This window comes from Helianthus annuus, chromosome 4 (genome assembly GCF_002127325.2).
Source record: "Helianthus annuus cultivar XRQ/B chromosome 4, HanXRQr2.0-SUNRISE, whole genome shotgun sequence".
In the NCBI taxonomy this organism is placed as follows: domain Eukaryota; kingdom Viridiplantae; phylum Streptophyta; class Magnoliopsida; order Asterales; family Asteraceae; genus Helianthus; species Helianthus annuus.
Window position 1 is genome coordinate 137,770,381 of NC_035436.2, and position 23,155 is coordinate 137,793,535.

The window sequence follows — 23,155 nt, forward strand, 5'->3', positions numbered from 1 at the left end:
GCTTGATTCATGGGCAGCAATTTAGGCTAGATTGTCTTTTATTTCTAAAGGGGTAATGAGCTGATAATTAGTCCTTTTACCTAAAATAAGTCACCTACACTTGTATAAATACCACTCTCCATCATTTGGAAGGGGACACACGACATACAACGCAACTCTCACACACTTAGACACTCGAAACAATAGTGATCCTTGTACTCAGCTCATTATCATCCGAAGTTGTAATCATTTTGTTCTTATATTGAAGTTTGGTGATCGGTAGTTGCCATCACCCGAGGTTTTTTATGCCGGAGATCATATATTGATCAAGGGCTTTTTCCTCGTATAAATCGTTGTGTCTTTGCATCTTTATCACAGAAGTGATCCTTTACTTTCATAATTAACCAAGCATCATACCCCGTTTACATAAAGTTTGGTTACATTATCCTTGTGTGATTTTTGACCAAAACAGTTTGGCGCCCACCGTGGGGCAATTGGTGCTTCATTCATAAGAAAATCTTTTGTTCGAAATCATTTCAAAGAGTTACATGGCTTCATCATTGAAGAACACGTCCACGGCGATGTCTGCAGTCACCTCATCACAGACCACTTTGCCTCCTCCACCGGCAGGATCTCAGAAAAATACTGAGAAGAGATCAACTCCCACTTTCTCTAAACCTCCATCTTCTTCTGCTATGAATTCTTCTATTCCCAGTACTAGTGATATATTTGCTTTAATTTTGCAGATGAAGGATCGTATGCAGCGGCAGGATGAGACTAATGACAGGATCCTCAGGGAAATTGGAGACCTCAAAAGACAAAAGAAAGCGGCAGAGGATCACTCCCCACTGATGCCCAAATCCTTGAGCTTCGATACTCCAATGATCACTTCCCAGCCATCAGGGATCCCGGACGTGCAAATCATAGGGGAGTCAAGAGGATCACATCTCAACTCGGCAGCAATGACTCAGACATCAGGCTCACATTTTCAGCCAGTAGGATCCTATCCTCAGTACATGGGATCCTTCATGAATTCAGGAGCCTATCCGGGGGCACAGCAGTTTCAAGGATCCTACTTTGTTCCAGGATCATTCCAGGGCCAAGGATCCTCCTTTGTTCCAGGATCATCCCAGGTTCAAGGATCCTCCTTCGTTCCCGGATCCTCCCAGACACCAGGATCCTTCCAGATACCAGGATCCCTAAAAAGTTTGCAAACAGGAAGTCTAGATGTCCATCAAGGGGACTTCATTCCAATGCAGACCATTGCTTCCACTGGTCCCTCCGTTGTTCCAGAATCCCAGCAATATGGGTTCCCTAACTTGAACCCAATGGGAGGTAACACTTTAAATAATTATCCTACCACTAACCATGGATTCATGCAGGATACAGGTACCAATCATGCTATGGCCAGGGAGTTGCAGAAGCTAAAAGATATGATCTCAAGTGTTCCAGGGGTAGTCAAGCCTATCCCAGAGATTGCAGATGGAAGCCACAAGGTATCTCGCTTTGCACCACCAATTTGTGATGCAGAGGTACCCAAAAGGTTCCATATCCCTACCATGAAGCTGTATGATGGCACAACGGATCCAGAGGAGCATATAGCACAATACAGGGAGAGGATGGAGATCAATCCTATCCCAGAAAAGTTGAAGGAAGCATGCCTATGTAAAGGATTTGGATCCACTCTTACTGGATCAGCTCTTAAGTGGCTGCTAAGTCTTCCCCCCTACTCTATTACTTCATTTGCTAATTTAGTTAATTTATTCAATAACCAATTCTCTTGTAGCAGAAAATTTGAAAAATTAACTAGTGATTTGTACAGGATAACTCAAAATCATAATGAATCATTAAGGGATTATATAACTAAATTTAGTAAAGAATCCTTGGACATTCCCAACTTGGATATGGCTACGGCTGTTGAAGCCTTCAAAATGGGACTGCTTAAGGATTCATTATTCTATGATGATCTTGTTATGACACCATGCAGGAATCTAGATGAAGTAAGAACTCGAGCACTCAGGTTCATCCGGCTAGAGGATGACAAGAGGATCCAGGAGAGACAAGTAGGATCCTCAAAACAGGAGAAGCAAGGATCCTCCTTCAAGAACAACAAATTCAAATCCTACCATAGAAATGAGAACAAGAATGTGCATGCTGTTGACCAAGAAGAGGATGATGAAGATTATCCTCCAATCTCAGAATACTGTTTTTCCGTTGATAATCATGAACTGATCCTTGCAATGCAGAATCTAGGTGAAAAGGCTAGATGGCCCAGGAAGAACGATAAACCATCCGGGACTAAAGACAAGTCGAAATGGTGTGCATACCATGAGGATTTCGGGCATCTAACTGAAGAATGCATAGCTTTAAGAAAAGAGATTGGATATCTGTTAAGCAAGGGGCACCTAAAAGAATTGTTGGGAAGAAAAAAGCAAAGGACTCAGGATCCTGAAAGGATCCCCGAAAAAGCTCCAGCACCTCCGGCAAATGCACAAGTGATCAACTTTATATCCGGAGGATCAGACATCTGTGGTACATCCTTCTCGGCGGCCAAAAGACATGCAAAAGAATCAAAAATGGATAATGGTGAAAGGCCTATTAGAACATCAAGTGTCTCAGAAGGGAAGATGATAACATTTGATGAGGATGATCGCATTAACATTCAGGATCCTCACCATGATAGTTTAGTCATCACTCTCTTTATCTCTAACCATTTTGTCCGCAGGATCCTTATTGATGGAGGGAGCTCAGTGAACATTATCCAGCTTGATGTTCTGAAGAAAATGGGTATCCCAGAATCAGACATCACACCAAGATCCTCCGTGCTTGTAGGATTCAGTGGAGAAACGAAGAAAACTCTGGGGGACATCAAACTCCCAATCTACGTGGAAGGATTACATAATTATCAGAAATTTTGTGTTATTGACTGTTTATCCTGTTGCAACGTTATCCTTGGCAGGCCTTGGATACATGATATGAAAGCAGTCCCATCCACCTACCATCAATGTGTGAAGCTCCCTAGCCCATGGGGGATAATCAAGATCGACAGTGATCAGCAGGAGGCTAAGGATTGTTATACCTCATCTATGAAGCCAACCTCGAAGCCAAGGGAGCAATAGCAATTACAGTATCCTCCAAGGAATGTCTTGGAGGCAAGGGAACAAGATGTGGATGAAATCCTCTTGGATCCTAGTGATCCTGAATCAAAAATCTATATCGGATCAGGGATCCTTGGCAAGATGAAAGAAGACATGATATCCTTCCTCAAAAGAAGAAAATCTACCTTTGCTTGGAAACATGAAGATATGACAGGTATATCTAAGGATATTATTACTCACAAACTTGGCATTGACAGGTCTATCAAACCAATCCATCAAAAAAGGAGGAAGTTTGCACCAGAAAGGAATACCATTATCCAAGAAGAAGTAGAAAGACTACTTCGAGCAGGTATGATCAGAGAGGTAAAGTATCCAAAATGGTTAGCCAATGTGGTCGTTGTCCAAAAGAAAAATGGAAAGTGGAGGGTATGTGTCGATTTCACTGATCTGAATAAGGCATGTCCCAAGGATCCTTTCCCATTACCCCACATTGACTCCATGGTGGATGCAACAGCGGGGCATGAACTGTTGACCTTTATGGATGCATCATCTGGATTCCAACAAATTCAGATGGAACCATCTGACCAAGAGGATACAGCCTTTATGACCCCAACCGGTTTATATTGTTATATTGCCATGCCTTTTGGACTAAGAAATGCAGGTGCAACATATCAAAGGCTGGTGAATATGATGTTCAAAGATCAAATTGGAAAAACTATGGAGGTGTACATAGATGACATGGTGGTCAAGTCAAAGAAAGCTGAGGATCACCTAAGGGATTTAGAGAAGCATTCGATATCCTTGATAGTTACAACATGAAACTTAATCCTTCGAAATGCCATTTTGGTGTTAAGGCAGGAAAGTTCTTAGGATACATGGTAACTCAGAGGGGCATTGAAGCAAGCCCGGAACAAATAAAAGCATTAGTAAATATCAAATCTCCTGCCAATGCAAAGGATGTTCAAAGACTGACAGGCAGGATAGCAGCTTTGAACAGGTTCATAGCGAAATCCTCAGAAAAATGCAAAGAATTCTACGATATCCTAAGGAGGAATAAGAAGTTTGAATGGACTGAGAAGCATGAGAACGCTTTACAAGCCCTTAAAGAATATATGTCCTCAGCACCAGCATTAGCAAAACCGGAAAAAGGAGATGTGTTATCCTTATACCTGGCGGTATCCTCAACCGCTGTAAGTGCTGTCCTTGTCAAGGATCACGAAGGTACACAATATCCTATCTACTATGTAAGTAAAAGTCTACTTGATGCCGAATCCAGGTACTCACACCTCGAAAAACTTATTCTTGCATTAATCATGGCATCCACTAAGTTAAGGCATTATTTTGAAACCCATACTATTGTTGTTAAAACTAATTTTCCAATTAAGAATATCCTCAGGAAACCGGAGATGTCAGGGAGAATGGCTAAGTGGGCAGTGAAGCTTAGTGCCCATGATATAAGATATGAACCAAGAACAGCCATTAAATCACAAGCCTTAGCCGACTTTGTGGCTGATTTCAGTAGTGATCTACAAAAAGAAGCAGAATTGGAGGTCCAGCAGCTGGATGAAACCAAGGATCCTTGGATATTACACACTGACGGATCCTCAAATGTCAAGGGCACAGGGCTCGGGATCCTACTAAAATCGCCACAGGGGGACATAATACCCCACTCCATAGCCTGTGAGTTCCAAGCAACTAACAATGAGGCTGAGTATGAAGCCTTGATTGCTGGCTTGCAAATTGCTAAGGATATGGGGGTAAAATATCTTAAAGTATATGTAGACTCATTATTGATCACCAATCACTTTAACGGATCCTATGCTGTTAAAGGTGAAAAACTAACCAAATATTTAGAGATAGTCAAAAAATTGGCACTCTCTTTTGTTTCTTTCAGCTTAACACAGGTACCAAGGGAGGATAACACGGAAGCTGATGCATTGGCCAACTTAGGATCATCCTTGAAAATTCCAGAAGACATAAGTATCCCTATCATCCATATCCTGGCTCCTGCTATTGAAAATCAAGTGGCCATGGAAATAGAAGAGGATACTGCAATAATCCCTAGTGAAGAAGCTCAATCTTATTCAGGATCATGGGTCTCACCAATCATGAAGTACTTGCAAAACGGAGAGATTCCAATGGGAGAAAATCCTAGAACTTTCCGGATCAAGGTATCTCAATTTACAATCTTAAATAATGTGCTATATAAACGATCCCTTGCAGGACCATACTTAAGATGTATTGAGGATCCTGAAATTGAAGAAGTGTTGAGAGACTTCCATGAAGGAGATTGTGGAAACCACACTGGGGGCAGGGCATTATTCTCAAGGATCCTTAGAACAGGATACTACTGGCCAACCATGAAAAGGGATGCTGTAGAATATGCCAGGAAATGTGATCCTTGTCAAAGACACAGCAATATCCTTCATCAACCAGCTGAACTGCTACACCCTATACCATCCTCTTGGCCATTCATGAGATGGGGAATGGATATAGTGGGCAAGCTTCCTAAAGCACCTGGTGGAAAAGTATTTATGCTTGCCATGACTGACTATTTTTCTAAGTGGATAGAAGCTGAAGCCTTCGCCCAAGTCAGAGAAAAGGAAGTCATATCCTTCATTAAAAGAAACATTATAACTAGATTTGGCATTCCCTCTGAAATTGTATGTGATAATGGCTCCCAATTCATTGGAAGCAGAACCACTAACTTTTGTGACAGTTGGGGAATCAAGATGATAACATCAACACCAGTTCATCCACAAGCCAATGGTCAAGCAGAATCATCCAACAAGATCATCATCAACAATCTGAAGAAGAAGCTAGGATCCAAGAAGGGGAAATGGGCAGAGGAGCTACCTTATGTGCTATGGGCTGATAGGACAACTCCCAAGAATGCCACTGGTCAAACACCCTTCTCTTTAGTATTTGGGGCAGAAGCAGTGATCCCAACAGAGATGGTGATCCCAACCGCTAGAACAAGTGCTCGTGATCCTGAAGAAAATGCTGCAATCCTGGCTCAGGATTTGGATACTATTGAAGAAATCAGGGATCTAGCTAGGATAAGGATGGCAAGCTACCAACAAAGAATGGCTGGTGCCTACAACAAAAATGTCAGATTAAGGAAATTCCAAGTCGGAGATATGGTGTTGAGAAAAGCATTTCAGAATACTATCAATCCTGCTGACGGGAAGTTAGCACCAAAATGGGAAGGTCCCTACTTGATTGAAGCTGAAGCAGGAAAGGGGGCATACAGGTTGCTAACCATGGAAGGAAACTTGTTGCCAAGAGCCTGGAATGTTGTTCACTTAAAGAAATATTTCATGTGAACATGATCCTCCATGCACGTGATCCTTACATTGAAGTATCCTTAAAGGATCCCGGTGATGTCAGTGATCCTTACTCTGGTAATATGCTTATCCTAGAAACTATTGCATTTTCTTACTTTTTACCTAAGGATAAGGGTCATGTATCCTTCATCCTCTACTCACGGAACATTTGAGTTATGATAAGTTCAGGTATCCTCAGCATATCGTCAAAAGATCTTCAAAAGCACCACAGATCCTTGGGTCCAACCCCAGTTATCCTTGGGATTATCCCCAGTTTCCGCCAGCAGCGCTCGATGATCCTGATATAGTTCACGTCTTTGGGACCAGTACCCACTTCCGGGGCTGACAACCTCATCGTACTGGCTATACCCAGGATCCTACGTATAATGGTAGACGTACCATACATCCGTTCCTAAGGTTTCTAACGTTTTCACGTTAGCTAAGGTTTTGACATTTTCATGTCACTAAGTTTGGATAATCGCCAGAAAGGGCCATACTCCAGTTTACATACGATCCTTTGGGCTTGTCCCCAGTGATCCTCCGGGATCATCCCCAGTTATCCTTTGGGCTTGTCCCCAGTGATCCTCCGGGATCATTCTCGGTTATCCTTTGGGCATGTCCCCAGTTGCTAATTTATCTCTTACATTGGCTCAGTCCCAAGTTATGTTCCGTTTTTTTCAGGTTTTCGAAGTTAAACAATTAAGGATCCTTAATCCTTAATACCCATTAAAAGTTTTACTTATGGTTATCCCGATTGAAGGTTAGGATCCTAACTTGGATCCTCAGGTATGATCCTTGACTATTTTGATTATACTCATTATCCTAACCGACCCTTATACTTTGACAACCAAACCTATGATCCTTGAACTAAAATACTTTGAATATTTTCAATATCAGGATATTTGATCTAGGATCATATCCTAACTTTATTAAATATATTTTTAACTCTTGCCACTTTAAACAAATATACTGTTGGGGCTGGATTTTACTATAAATGATCCTTATACGTGATCCTGACCAGTGATCCTTGTTTCTTTGGCAGATAGTGATCCTCAGCCAGACTTCAGGATCAGGATCATGGGACGATATGGTGATCCTTACACTAACGGTCACTTCCACTTGTTACAAAATTGTTTTGCAGGAACACCTAGCAGGATATGCCCTACACATCATGATCCAGGGACGCGTTTTCACAAATATGGCAAGAGCTAAATTGGAGATAGACGTTGTACCGGATATGGAAACTTAGCTTGATTAATGGGCAGCAATTTAGGCTAGATTATCTTTATTTCTAAAGGAGTAATGAGCTGATTAGTGGTCTATCTACCTAAAATAAGTTACCTACACATGTATAAATACCCATCTTCCTCATTCGGAAGAACACACACAGCATACGACACACAGCATACGACACAACTCTCAACACTTAGACACTCAGTGATCCTTGTACTCAGCTCATTATCATCCGAAGTTGTAACTACATTTTCATTATATTGAAATTGGTGATCGGTGGTTGCCATCACCCGAGGTTTTTTATGCCGGAGATCATACATTGATCAAGGGCTTTTTCCTCGTATAAAACATTGTGTCTTTGCATCTTTATCACAGAAGTGATCCTTTACTTTCATAGCTAACCAAGCATCATACCCCGTTTACATAAAGTTTGGTTACATTATCCTTGTGTGATTTTTGACCAAAACAGTTTGGCGCCCACCGTGGGGCAATTGGTGCTTCATTCAAAAAGAAAATCTTTTGTTCGAAATCATTTCAAAGAGTTACATGGCTTCATCATTGAAGAACACCTCCACGGCGATGTCTGCAGTCACCTCAGCACAAACCACTCTACCTCCTCCACCGGCAGGATCCCAGAGAAATGCTGAGAAGAGACCAACCCCTTCTTTCTCTAAACCTCCATCTTCTTCTGCTATGAATTCTTCTATTCCCAGTACTAGTGATGTGTTTGCTTTAATTTTGCAGATGAAGGATCGTATGCAGCGGCAGGATGAAACTAATGACAGGATCCTCAGGGAGATTGGAGATCTCAAAAGACAAAAGAAAGCGGCAGAGGATCATTCCCCACTGATGCCAAAATCCTTGAGTTTTGAGACTCCAATGGTCACCTCTCAGCCATCAGGGATCCCAGACGTACAGATCACAGGGGAGACGAGAGGATTACATCTCAAGTCAGCAGCAATGACTCAGACATCGGGCTCGTATTTGCAGCCAGCAGGATCCTATCCTCAGTATATGGGATCCTTCATGAATCCGGGAGCCTATCCGGGGGCACAACAGTTTCAAGGATCCTATTTTATCCCAGGATCATTCCAGGGCCAAGGATCCTCCTTTATTCCAGGATCATCCCAGGTTCAAGGATCCTCCTTCGTTCCAGGATCATCCCAGATATCAGGATCCTTACAGATGCCAGGATCCCTAAAAAGTTTGCAAACAGGAAGTCTAGATGTCCATCAAGGGGACTTCATTCCGATGCAGACCATTGCTTCCACTGGTCCCTCCGTTGTTCCAGAATCCCAGCAATATGGATTCCCTAACTTGAACCCAATGGGAGGTAACACTTTAAATAATTATCCTACTACTAACCTTGGATTCATGCAGGATACAGGTACCAATCATGTTATGGCCAGGGAACTACAGAAACTAAAGGACATGATCTCAAGTGTTCCAGGGGTAGTCAAGCCTATCCCAGAGATTGCAGATGGGAGCCACAAGGTATCTCGCTTTGCACCACCAATCTGTGATGCAGAGGTACCAAAAAGGTTCCATATCCCTACCATGAAGTTGTATGACGGCACAACGGATCCAGAGGAGCATATAGCACAATACAGGGAAAGGATGGAGATCAATCCTATCCCAGAAAAATTGAAGGAAGCATGCCTATGTAAAGGATTTGGATCTACACTTACTGGATCAGCCCTTAAATGGCTGCTAAGTCTTCCCCCTTACTCTATTACTTCATTTGCTAATTTAGTTAATTTATTCAATAACCAATTCTCTTGTAGTAGAAAATTTGAAAAATTAACCAGTGATTTGTACAGGATAACTCAAAATAATAATGAATCATTAAGGGATTATATAACTAAATTTAGTAAAGAATCCTTGGATATTCCCAACTTGGATATGGCTGCGGCTGTTGAAGCCTTCAAAATGGGACTTCTTAAGGATTCATTATTCTATGATGATCTTGTTATGACACCTTGCAGGAATTTAGATGAAGTAAGAACTCGAGCACTCAGGTTTATCCGGCTAGAGGATGACAAGAGGATCCAGGAGAGACAAGTAGGATCCTCAAAACAAGATAATCAAGGATCCTCCTTCAAAAACAACAAGTTCAAATCCTACCATAGAAATGAGAACAAGAATGTGCATGTTGTCGACCAAGAAGAGGATGATGAAGAATATCCTCCAATCTCAGAATATTGTTTTTCCGTTGATAATCATGAACTAATCCTTGCAATGCAGAATCTAGGTGAAAAGGCTAGGTGGCCCAGGAAGAATGATAAACCATCCGGGACTAAAGACAAGTCCAAATGGTGTGCATACCATGAGGATTTCGGGCATCTAACTGAAGATTGCATAGCCTTAAGAAAAGAAATTGGATACCTGCTAAGCAAGGGGCATCTAAAAGAATTATTGGGGAGAAAAAAGCAAAGGACCCAGGATCCTGAAAGGATCCCTGAAAAGGCTCCAGCACCTCCGGCAAACGCACAAGTGATTAACTTCATATCCGGAGGATCAGACATTTGTGGCACATCCTTCTCAGCGGCCAAAAGACATGCAAAAGAATCAAAAATGGATAATGGAGAAAGGCCTATTAGAACCTCGAGTGTCTCAGAAGGGAAGATGATAACATTTGATGAGGATGATCGCGTCAATGTTCAGGATCCTCACCATGATAGCTTAGTTATCACTCTCTTTATCTCTAACCATTTTGTCCGCAGAATCCTTATTGACGGAGGGAGCTCAGTGAACATTATCCAGCTTGATGTCTTGAAGAAGATGGGAATCCCAGAATCAGACATCACACCAAGATCCTCCGTGCTTATAGGATTCAGTGGGGAAACAAAGAAAACTCTGGGGGACATCAAACTCCCAATCTACGTGGAAGGATTACATAATTACCAAAAATTTTGTGTTATTGACTGTTTATCTTGTTGCAACGTTATCCTTGGCAGGCCTTGGATACATGACATGAAAGCAGTTCCATCTACCTACCATCAATGTGTGAAGCTCCCTAGCCCATGGGGGATAATCAAGATCGACAGTGACCAGCAAGAAGCTAAGGATTGCTATACCTCATCCATGAAGCCAACCTCGAAACCAAGGGAGCAATAGCAATTACAGTATCCTCCGAGGAACGTCTTGGAGGCAAGGGAACAAGATGTAGATGAAATCCTCTTGGATCCTAGTGATCCTGAATCAAAAATCTATATCGGATCAGGGATCCTTGGCAAAATGAAAGAAGACATGATATCCTTCCTCAAAAGAAGAAAATCCACCTTTGCTTGGAAACATGAAGATATGACAGGTATATCTAAGGATATTATTACTCACAAACTTGGCATTGACAGGTCTATCAAGCCAATCCATCAAAAAAGGAGGAAGTTTGCACCAGAAAGGAATGCCATTATCCAAGAAGAAGTAGAGAGACTACTTCGAGCAGGTATGATCAGAGAGGTAAAGTATCCTAAATGGTTAGCCAATGTGGTCGTTGTCCAAAAGAAAAACGGAAAGTGGAGGGTATGTGTCGATTTCACTGATTTGAATAAGGCATGTCCCAAGGATCCTTTCCCATTACCCCACATTGACTCCATGGTGGATGCAACAGCGGGGCATGAACTGTTAACTTTTATGGATGCATCATCCGGATTCCAACAAATCCAGATGGAACCATCTGACCAAGAGGATACAGCCTTTATGACCCCAACCGGTTTATATTGTTATATTGCCATGCCTTTTGGACTAAGAAATGCAGGTGCAACATATCAAAGGCTGGTAAACATGATGTTCAAAGATCAAATTGGAAAAACTATGGAGGTGTACATAGATGATATGGTGGTCAAGTCAAAGAAAGCTGAGGATCACCTAAGGGACTTGGAAGAAGCATTCGATATCCTTGATAGTTACAACATGAAACTTAATCCTTCAAAATGCCATTTTGGTGTTAAGGCAGGAAAGTTCTTAGGATACATGGTAACCCAGAGGGGCATTGAAGCAAGCCCGGAACAAATCAAAGCATTAATAAATATCAAATCTCCTGCCAATGCCAAGGATGTTCAAAGACTAACAGGCAGGATAGCAGCTTTGAACAGGTTCATATCGAAATCCTCAGAAAAGTGCAAAGAATTCTACGATATCCTAAGGAAGAATAAGAAGTTCGAATGGACTGAGAAGCATGAAAATGCTTTACAAGCCCTAAAAGAGTATATGTCCTCAGCACCAGCATTAGCAAAACCGGAAAAAGGAGATGTGTTATCCTTATATCTGGCGGTATCCTCAACCACTGTAAGTGCTGTCCTTGTTAAGGATCACGAAGGTACACAATATCCTATCTACTATGTAAGTAAAAGTCTACTTGATGCCGAATCCAGGTACTCACACCTCGAAAAACTCATCCTTGCATTAATCATATCATCCACGAAGTTAAGGCATTGTTTTGAAACCCATACTATTATTGTTAAAACTAATTTTCCAATCAAGAATATCCTCAGGAAACCGGATATGTCAGGGAGAATGGCTAAGTGGGCAGTGAAGCTTAGTGCCCATGATATAAGATACGAACCAAGAACAGCCATTAAATCTCAAGCCTTAGCCGACTTTGTGGCTGATTTCAGTAGTGATCTACAAAAGGAAGCAGAATTGGAGGTCCAGCAGCTGGATGAGACCAAGGATCCTTGGATCCTACACACTGACGGATCCTCAAACATCAAAGGCACAGGGCTAGGGATCCTACTAAAATCGCCACAGGGGGACATAATACCCCACTCCATAGCTTGTGAGTTCCAGGCAACTAACAATGAGGCTGAGTATGAAGCCTTAATTGCTGGCTTACAAATTGCTAAGGATATGGGGGTAAAGTATCTTAAAGTATATGTAGATTCATTATTGATCACCAATCACTTTAATGGATCCTATGCTGTTAAAGGTGAAAGACTAACCAAATATTTAGAGATAGTCAAAGAATTGGCACTCTCTTTCGTTTCTTTTAGCTTAACACAGGTACCAAGGGAGGATAACACGGAAGCTGATGCATTGGCCAACCTAGGATCATCCTTGAAGATTCCAGAAGATATAAGTATCCCTATCATCCATATCCTGGCTCCTGCTATTGAAAATCAGGTGGCCATGGAAATAGAAGAGGATACTGCAATGATCCCTAGTGAAGAAGCCCAATCTTATTCAGGATCATGGATCTCACCAATCATGAGATACTTGCAACATGGGGAGATTCCAACGGGAGAAAATCCTAGAGCTTTCAGGATTAAGGTATCTCAATTTGCAATCTTAAATAATGTGCTATATAAACGATCCCTTGCAGGACCATATTTAAGATGTATTGAAGATCCTGAAATTGAAGAAGTGTTGAGAGACTTCCACGAAGGAGATTGTGGAAACCACACTGGGGGCAGGGCATTATTCTCAAGGATCCTCAGAACAGGATACTACTGGCCAACCATGAAAAGGGATGCTATAGAGTATGCTAAGAAATGTGATCCTTGCCAAAGACATAGCAATATCCTTCACCAACCAGCTGAATTCTTACACCCAATACCATCCTCTTGGCCGTTCATGAGATGGGGAATGGATATAGTTGGCAAGCTTCCTAAAGCACCTGGTGGAAAAGTATTTATGCTCGCCATGACCGACTATTTTTCCAAGTGGATAGAAGCTGAAGCCTTTGCTCAAGTCAGAGAGAAGGAAGTTATATCCTTTATCAAAAGAAACATTATAACCAGATTTGGCATTCCCTCTGAAATTATATGTGATAATGGTTCTCAATTCATTGGAAGGAGAACCACTAACTTTTGTGACAGTTGGGGAATCAAGATGATAACATCAACACCAGTTCATCCACAAGCCAATGGTCAAGCAGAATCATCCAACAAGATCATCATCAACAATCTGAAGAAGAAGCTAGGATCCAAGAAAGGGAAATGGGCAGAAGAGTTACCTTATGTGCTATGGGCTGATAGGACAACTCCCAAAAATGCCACCAGTCAGACACCCTTCTCTTTAGTATTTGGGGCAGAAGCAATGATCCCCACAGAGATGGTGATCCCAACTGCTAGAACAAGTGTTCGTGATCCTGAAGAAAATGCTGCAACTCTAGCTCAGGATTTGGATACTATTGAGGAAATCAGGGATCTAGCCAGAATAAGGATGGCAAGCTACCAACAAAGAATGGCTGGTGCCTACAACAAAAATGTCAGGATAAGGAAGTTCCAAGTCGGAGATATGGTGTTGAGAAAAGCATTTCAAAATACTATCAATCCTGCTGACGGGAAACTAGCACCAAAATGGGAAGGTCCCTACTTGATTGAAGCTGAAGCAGGAAAGGGGGCATACAGGTTGCTAACCATGGAAGGGAACTTGTTGCCAAGAGCATGGAATGCTGTTCACCTAAAGAAATATTTCATGTGAACATGATCCTTCATGCATGTGATCCTCACGTTGGAGTATCCTTGAAGGATCCCGGTGCCATCGATGATCCTCATTCTGGTAATATGCTTATCCTAAAACTATTGCATTTTCTTATTTTTTACCTAAGGATAAGGATCACGTATCCTTTATCCTCTTCTCACGAACCGTTTGAGTTATGATAGTCCAGGTATCCTCCGCATCTCGTCAAGATCCTCGAAAGCACCACAAGTCTTTGGGTCCAACCCCAGTTATCCTTGGGATTATCCCCAGTTTTCGCCAGTAGCGCACGATGATCCTGATATAGTTCACGTCTTTGGGATCAGTACCCACTTCCGGGGCTGGCGACCTCATCGTACTGGCTATACCCAGGATCCTACGTATAATGGTGGACGCACCATACATCCGTTCCTAAGGTTTCTAACGTTTTCACGTTAGCTAAGGTTTTGACATTTTCATGTCACTAAGTTTGGATAGTTGCCAGAAAGGGCCATACTCCAGTTTACATACGATCCTTTGGGCTTGTCCCCAGTTATCCTATGGGCTTGCCCCCAGTGATCCTCCGGGATCATCCTCAGTTGTCCTATGGGCTTGTCCCCAGTGATCCTCCGGGATCATCCCCAGTTATCCTTTGGGCTCGTCCCCAGTGATCCTCTGGGATCATTCTCAGTTATCCTTTGGGCTTGTCCCCAGTTACTAACTTATCCTTTATATTGGCTTAGTCCCAAGTTGTATTCCATTTTTTCAGGTTTTCGAAGTTAAACAATTAAGGATCCTTAATCCTTATTATCCATTAAAGTTTTACCTATGGTAATTCCGATTAAAGGTTAGGATCCTAACTTGGATCCTCAGGTATGATCCTTAACTACTTTTAATTTCATTATTCATTTGAATAACCTTTAGACCCTGGCAGCTGAACCTATGATCCTTAAAATAAGCTATCTTGAAAACTTTCGATTATAGGATATTTGATCCAGGATCATATCCTAAATTTCTTAAACATAATTTGCTCAACTTTTCAAACAAACATGTGTCAAAACAATTGAAAATCAAGAAGGATAATAACACAAGATAAGCGACAAAAGTTTAAGATTTTATTTAAAGGATCTTTAACCCTTTCAAAAAGTTGTCAAAATTACCTACCCAAAGCTTCTACCAGCAATACGTGGCCCGTCCGCTGGGGTAGGTAAAGGGTGTCCATGATAATAGGTTCAAAAGTATTGCAGGGAAATTAAAAGGCGGCAGGATCACAACGGCTTCATCCCCCAAACAGAGGATCCCTCCACCATGTGTAATCCTACCTATTGTTCAAAGGATCCAGGATCCTTAACCCTAAGAAACTATTGTCCAGAGATTACAAACCATAATTGTTTCAAACATCAACAACCACAAAAGACCACTACCAATCCTAAAAAATTGGGCTCCGGCCTAGTCAACAATATCCATCATCGCCCAATCATGCAGCCTACACCTTCGCTGCTTCATCACCACCAGCATCTCCACCTTGATCCCTCTCAACATCACCTCCCTCCAGCATTGGGATATCCTCAGCATCATCGTCATCTTCCAACTCTGCTAACCTTGCCTTCCAACCTTCAACATCCCATGTGCTCCTGTCAAAGGAAGGATCCTGAGCCTCCGTAGCCATCTGCAGTTGTATCTTGTACATGGTTACCGCGGCAGAGACCTTAGCGTCTTGGGTAATGTCATGCTTCTCATAATCAAACTTGATCAACGCTTTAACAGCCTCATCTTTGACTGCCCGGATCTCCTTCTCAAGATCGGCAATCTTAAGATCCTTCAGCCCACACGTCTGTTGAAGGTCAGCAATTTGACGATCCTGATCCTCAACCTGATTGACGTAAGTCTCCATTTCGGAGAATTTCTAAAGAAGACAACAGGAAAGCAACATCAGACACATGTGATCCTCGGACTTGTCGAAGACAATTAACAGGGGTAGTGATCCTAACCTCATCAAAATAGTCAAGGAATTGCTGACGGAGAAGAGGAAATCCTTGAAGATCATCTGAAGCCTTCCTCTTTTTCCCTTTGCCTCGGGCAGGTGCTTTAGGGGCTGAGGCTGAAGGGCTGGCAGCAGGAGCCTTCTTCTTCTTAGAAGACGTGACATTGGCAAGGTCACTTATCCCAAACATGGAGGCAGATTTAACAGACCTGGCAGATTTTCCGGCACCTACACAATTCAAAAACAAGATAAGTTCCCTTGTTAAATTAAATACTTTCACACAAAACTTATTTTTTTATGAGGATACTTACTTGACATTGTGGCAGACGCAGAGGATATCTCTTGAGAATCTTGGATAATAATCTGAAAGCTTCGAACTTCAGGATCAAGCTTCTTGAAAGCTAACACTCTTTCTTTGGCAGCAGGGGTCAACCTTAAGTGAGCAACGGAGATAGCTGCATAAAAAGACAAAAAAAGAAAAGACATCAGTGATCCTCATCATATGAGACAGAACTGATAGTGATCCTTCGAGGATCCTCTATCCTACCATGAGTGGCCCATTCCTTGGGCAGATCCTTCCCATCCGGGATGGAATCCCTCTTAACAAAGAAAAATCGACGTTTCCAGTTGGCATCATTCTTGGTCACTTTGAAAATAGGGTGATCCTCCCCAGCTTTCCGTTTCAGCAGATACCGGTGGGAACCAAACGTAGTAAGATCATAGAGCTCGGCCAGCTCTGCCATCCCCAGATCAATCCCTTCTTGCTCGATGATCCTCTCGAAGGTATATAGAACCCTCCAGATCATCGGCATAGCTTGGATATATGAGATGCCGGTAAGAGAAAAGAAAGATTGGGTGAACATCGGAAAAGGATATGAATACCCAATGAGGAAGGGAGTAGCAGGAAAAGCCACCCAGACATCTGAGACAAGATCGCTCAAAGCAGTAGGATCAAAGGGTTTGAAAACAACATTCGCTGGGAAACAATGGCGAATCTTGTCTATGTGGACATCAGTAAAGCAGCATCTCTCCACGAGAGAGTCCTTGATAATTCCCTGGCTCTTTAGGGGACTCTCCTTGGGACTCTTGTGTGGAGAATTACGGAGCAGCATATTTTGAACGAAAAACAGAGTAAAAGCACGAAAGAACAGAGCAAAGAAGAGAGAGAGGAAGATGATACCTGATCAAGAGTCTTCAATGATGGTTATAAAGGGAGATACTTCGAATTTAAATACAAAATGATCCTAACCCTATCTCCTATTTATAATGATGATTTGCAGGGATCGTCACATCAGTGACGTAAATATCACAACGGCTAGTCCATATGTAACGGCTAGTAACCCGGAATCGTCCGTTAGAGATAAGCTCAAAACAAAATATAACTCATCTATTTACAATTAACTCCTTATATTTTGGGGGCAATTGTTGGGGCTGGATTTTACTATAAATGATCCTTATACGTGATCCTGACCAGTGATCCTTGTTTCTTTGGCAGATAGTGATCCTCAGCCAGACTTCAGGATCAGGATCATGGGACGATATGGTGATCCTTACACTAACGGTCACTTCCACTTGTTACAAAATTGTTTTGCAGGAACACCTAGCAGGATATGCCCTACACATCATGATCCAGGGACGCGTTTTCACAAATATGGCAAGAGCTAAATTGGAGATAGACGTTGTACCGGATATGGAAACTTAGCTTGATTAATGGGCAGCAATTTAGGCTAGATTATCTTTATTTCTAAAGGGGTAATGAGCTGATTAGTGGTCTATCTACCTAAAATAAGTTACCTACACATGTATAAATACCCATCTTCCTCATTCGGAAGAACACACACAGCATACGACACACAGCATACGACACAACTCTCAACACTTAGACACTCAGTGATCCTTGTACTCAGCTCATTATCATCCGAAGTTGTAACTACATTTTCATTATATTGAAATTGGTGATCGGTGGTTGCCATCACCCGAGGTTTTTTATGCCGGAGATCATACATTGATCAAGGGCTTTTTCCTCGTATAAAACATTGTGTCTTTGCATCTTTATCACAGAAGTGATCCTTTACTTTCATAGCTAACCAAGCATCATACCCCGTTTACATAAAGTTTGGTTACATTATCCTTGTGTGATTTTTGACCAAAACATATACTACAAAAACAACTAAGAAACAAGAGGATAAGGATACCAACACGAGATAAGCCAGAAAAGTTAAAGTTATATTATTAAACAAAAGGATCATTAACCCTTTCAAAAAGTTGTCAAAATTGCCAACCCACATTTCTACCAGCAAAACGTGGCCCGTCCACATGGGTTGGCAAAGGGTGTCCATTGTCTATGCGGTCTTAGCATTGTGCAGGAAAGTAAAAGCGGCAGGATCACAAAGGCTTCATCCCCCAAACAGAGGATCCCTCCACCTTTTTGTAATCCTACCTATTGTTCAAAGGATCCAGGATCCTTTACCCTAAAATCTATTGTTCAGAGATTACAGACCATAACTGTTTCACTACCAATCCTAAAAAATTGGGCTCCGGCCTAGTCTCGAAATATCCCTCATCGCCCAATCATGCAGCCTACACCTTCGCTGCTTCGTCACCACCAGCATCGCCACCTTGATCCTTCTTAGCATCACCGCCTTCCAGCATGGGGATCTCCTCAGCCTCATCCTCGTCCTCCAGGTCCGCCAGCCTTGCCTTCCAACCTTCAACGTCCCACGAGCTTTTGTCAAAGGTAGGATCCTGAGCCTCCTCAGCCATCTGAAGTTGTATCTTGTACATAGCAATTGCCGCGGAGACCTTTGCATCTTGGGTGATCTCCTGCTTCTCGTTATCCATATCGATCAACCTCTGAGCAGCCTCATCCTTCGTGGCCCGGAGTTCCTTCTCAAGATCTGCTATCTTGAGATCCTTAAGCACGCCCATTTGTTGAAGCTCGGCAATTTGGCTCTCCTGGTCCTCAACATGGCCAAGATAGGTCTCAATCTCGGCAAGTTTCTGCAACAGGAGAAAAAAGATAAGCTTAGGATCAGATGATCCTCAAGAAAAGCAGGATACACAAACAGGATATGCGAGACGGATAACCAACAGGGGTAGTGATCCTTACCTCATTCACATAGTCAAGGAATTGCTGACGGAGGAGGGGAAATCCTTGTAGGTCTTCAGTAGTCTTCCTCTTCTTCCCCTTGCCTCGGATAGGTGCTTTGGGAGCTGATACTGAAGGACTGGCAGCAGGAGCCTTCTTCTTTGAAGATGTGACATTGGCAAGATCACTTATCCCGAATTTGGAGGCAGATTTGACAGACCTGGCAGACTTTCCAGCACCTACACAATCAAAAACAAGATAAGTTGCTTTATTAATCAAACAATCCTACATTTAATTTATTTTCTATAAGGATACTTACTTGACATTGTAGCAGATGCGGAGGATACTTCCTGTGAATCTTGGACGGAGACTTGAAAACTTCTGATTTCATGATTAAGCTTTTTAAAACCTAGGACTCTCTCTTTTGCAGCAGGGCTTAATTTCAGATGAGCAATGGATATAGCTGCACAAGAAATAAAAAGAGATATTAGTGATCCTCATTATATGAGACAGGGCTGATAGTGATCCTTCGAGGATCCTCTATCCTACCATGAGTGGCCCATTCCTTGGGCAGATCCTTCCCATCTGGGATGGAATCCCTCCTAACAAAGAAAAAGCGACGCTTCCAGTTTATATCATTCTTAGTAACCTTGAAGACAGGGTGATCCTCCCCGGCTTTCCGTTTCAACAAATACCGGTGAGAACCAAAGGTGGTGAGATCGTAAAACTCGGCTAACTCCGCCATCCCAAGATCAATCCCTTCCTGCTCGATGATCCTCTCGAAGGTATACAGAACCCTCCAGATCATCGGCATAGCTTGGATATATGAGATGTCGGTTAAGGAAAAGAAAGATTGGGTGAACAATGGAAAAGGATATGAATACCCTATGGTAAATGGAGTAGCAGGAAAAGCCACCCAGGTATCCGAAACAGAGTCACTCAGAGCGGTAGGTGTGAAGGACTTGAAAACAGCATTCGCCGAAAAGCAATGACGAATTCTGTCTATGTGAACATCAGTAAAGCAACACCTCTCCGTAGGAGAATCCTTGATAATCCCCTGGCTTTTTAAGGGACTATCCTTCTTGGAATCCTTGTGTGGAGAATTCCGGAGCAACATGTTTGTGACGAGACGGAAACAGAGTAGAAGCAGAAAACAGAGCAAAGAGATAAGAAAGAGAGAAAGAGAAGAATACCTGATCAATCTTCGGTGCAGAATATAAAGGGAGTGTATCTTGAATTTAAATGCAAAATGATCCTAACCCAATCCCCTATTTATAATCATGATTTGCAGGGATTGTCACATCTATGACGTAATGATCACAACGGCTAGTCCATGTGTAACGGCTAGTTATTCGGAGTCGCCCGTTGGAGATAAGATCGAAACAAAATATAACTCGTCAATTTACAATAAACTCCTTATATTTTGGGGGCAATTGTTAGGGCTGGATTTTTATTATAGGTGATCCTTACACGTGATCCTAACCAGTGATCCTTGTTTCTTTGGCAGACAGTGATCCTCAGCCGGACTTCAGGATCAGGATCATGGGACATTATAGGATCCTCATACTAACGATCATCTTCGCTTAATGCAATGTTATTTTTGCAGGAATATCTAGCAGGATACGCTCTAAGCATCATGATCAAGGGACGCGTCTTCACAATTATGGCAAGAGCTTAATCGGAGATAGACGTTGCACAGGATATGGAAACATGGCTTGATTCATGGGCAGCAATTTAGGCTAGATTGTCTTTTATTTCTAAAGGGGTAATGAGCTGATAATTAGTCCTTTTACCTAAAATAAGTCACCTACACTTGTATACATACCACTCTCCATCATTTGGAAGGGGACACACGACATACAACGCAACTCTCACACACTTAGACACTCGAAACAATAGTGATCCTTGTACTCAGCTCATTATCATCCGAAGTTGTAATCATTTTGTTCTTATATTGAAGTTTGGTGATCGGTAGTTGCCATCACCCGAGGTTTTTTATGCCGGAGATCATATATTGATCAAGGGCTTTTTCCTCGTATAAATCGTTGTGTCTTTGCATCTTTATCACAGAAGTGATCCTTTACTTTCATAATTAACCAAGCATCATATCCCGTTTACATAAAGTTTGGTTACATTATCCTTGTGTGATTTTTGACCAAAACAATATGGTTACAACTTCGGATGATAATGAGCTGAGTACAAGGATCACTATCGTAATGTGTGTCTAAGCGTGTGAGAATTGTGTTGTGTGTTCTTCCGAATGGGGAAGAGTGTTTATATATACAAGTGTAGGTGACCTATTTTAGGTAAAAAGACTAATAATCAGCTCATTACCCCTTTAGAAATAAAAGCAAATCTAGCCTAAATTGTCGCCCTTAAATCATGCCAAGTTTCCATATCCTTTGCAACGTCCATCTCCGATTAAGCACATGCTATAATTGTAAAGACGCGTCCTTTGATTGTGATGCTAAGAGCGGATCCTGCTAGATGTTCCTGCAAAACAACATTTAATTCAATGAAGGTAACTGTTAGCATGAGGATCCTGGGATGGTCCATGATCCTGATCCTGAAGTCCTGCTGAGGATCACTATCTGCTAAAGAAACAAGGATCACTGGTTAGGATCACATGTAAGGATCATGTATCACAAAAATCCAGCCCTAACACCTGTTGGTGTCATGAAGGCAGTATCCTCCTGGTCAGAAGGTTCCATTTGAATCTGCTAAAATCCTGAGGATGCGTCCATGAAAGTCAACATTTCATGCCCGGCAGTAGCATCCACCATTGAGTCGATATGTGGAAGAGGGAACGGGTCTTTTGGACAAGTTTTGTTCAGGTCTGTGTAGTCTACACAAACTCTCCACTTCCCATTCTTCTTTTGAACCACTACCACATTTGCTAGCCATATAGGGAATTTGACTTCTCTAATCATCCTGGACTTCAATAATCTTTCAACTTCCTCTTGGATAATTGCATTTCGTTCAGGGGCGAACTTCCTTCTCTTTTGTTGTATAGGCTTGAATGACCTGTCAATTCCAAGCTTGTGAGTAATAATGTCTTTGGATATACCTGTCATATCCTCATGCTTCCATGCGAATGTTGACATCCTGCATTTCAAAAAGTTAGTTAATTGATCTTCAATATCCTGAGGGATATTTGTTCCTACGAGCACCGAGATATCAGGATTATCCTGATCTAGGATAACTTTCTTTACATCCTGCTCCGAATCTTCCACGGTATCCTGGGCCCGCATCTTTAATTGCTATGCTGCACTTGGTTTCGTCGAGGGTTTCATCGAGGATGAGTAACATTCTTTCGCTTCCTGCTGATCACTATCAACTTTGACAACCCCCCAAGGGGTAGGGATCTTGATGCATTGATGATATGTTGATGGCACAGCCTTCATATCATGGATCCATGGTCTTCCCAGTATGATGTTATAGCAGGATAGAGAATCCATCACACAGAAACGTTGTATCGAGTTGACTCCTTCAACATATACTGGCAACTTTATCTCTCCCACTGTGTTCCTAGCCTCTCCACTAAACCCAACAAGCACGGTGGACTTCGAAGTGATATCCATTGGAGACACATTCATTCTTTTCAGAGTCTCTAGTTGGATTATATTGACGGAGCTACCATTATCAACCAGTATCCTGCGGACAAAATGGTTAGCCACATATAACGTTATTACCAGAGCATCATGATGAGGATCCTGGATAGTATCCCTGTCATCAGCATCAAACGTGATCATTTTGTCAGTTGTGAGGGTAGTCATCCTGACAGGTTTGTCTCCCCTCTCAGCCTTAGCTTCTTTTGCATGTCTTTTCGCCGCCGAATACGAAGTCCCACAAATGTCGGATCCTCCCGAAATGAAGTTGATTATCTTGGCATCCGCGGGAGGTGAGGCAGCTCATTCAGGATCCTTCTTAGTATCCTGACCCTTATTCTTCTTTCTTCCCAAGAGATCTTTTAGATATCCCTTGCTCAGAAGATAGCTTATTTCCTTCCTCAAGGAAATGCAATCCTCAGTCACATGTCCGAAATCTT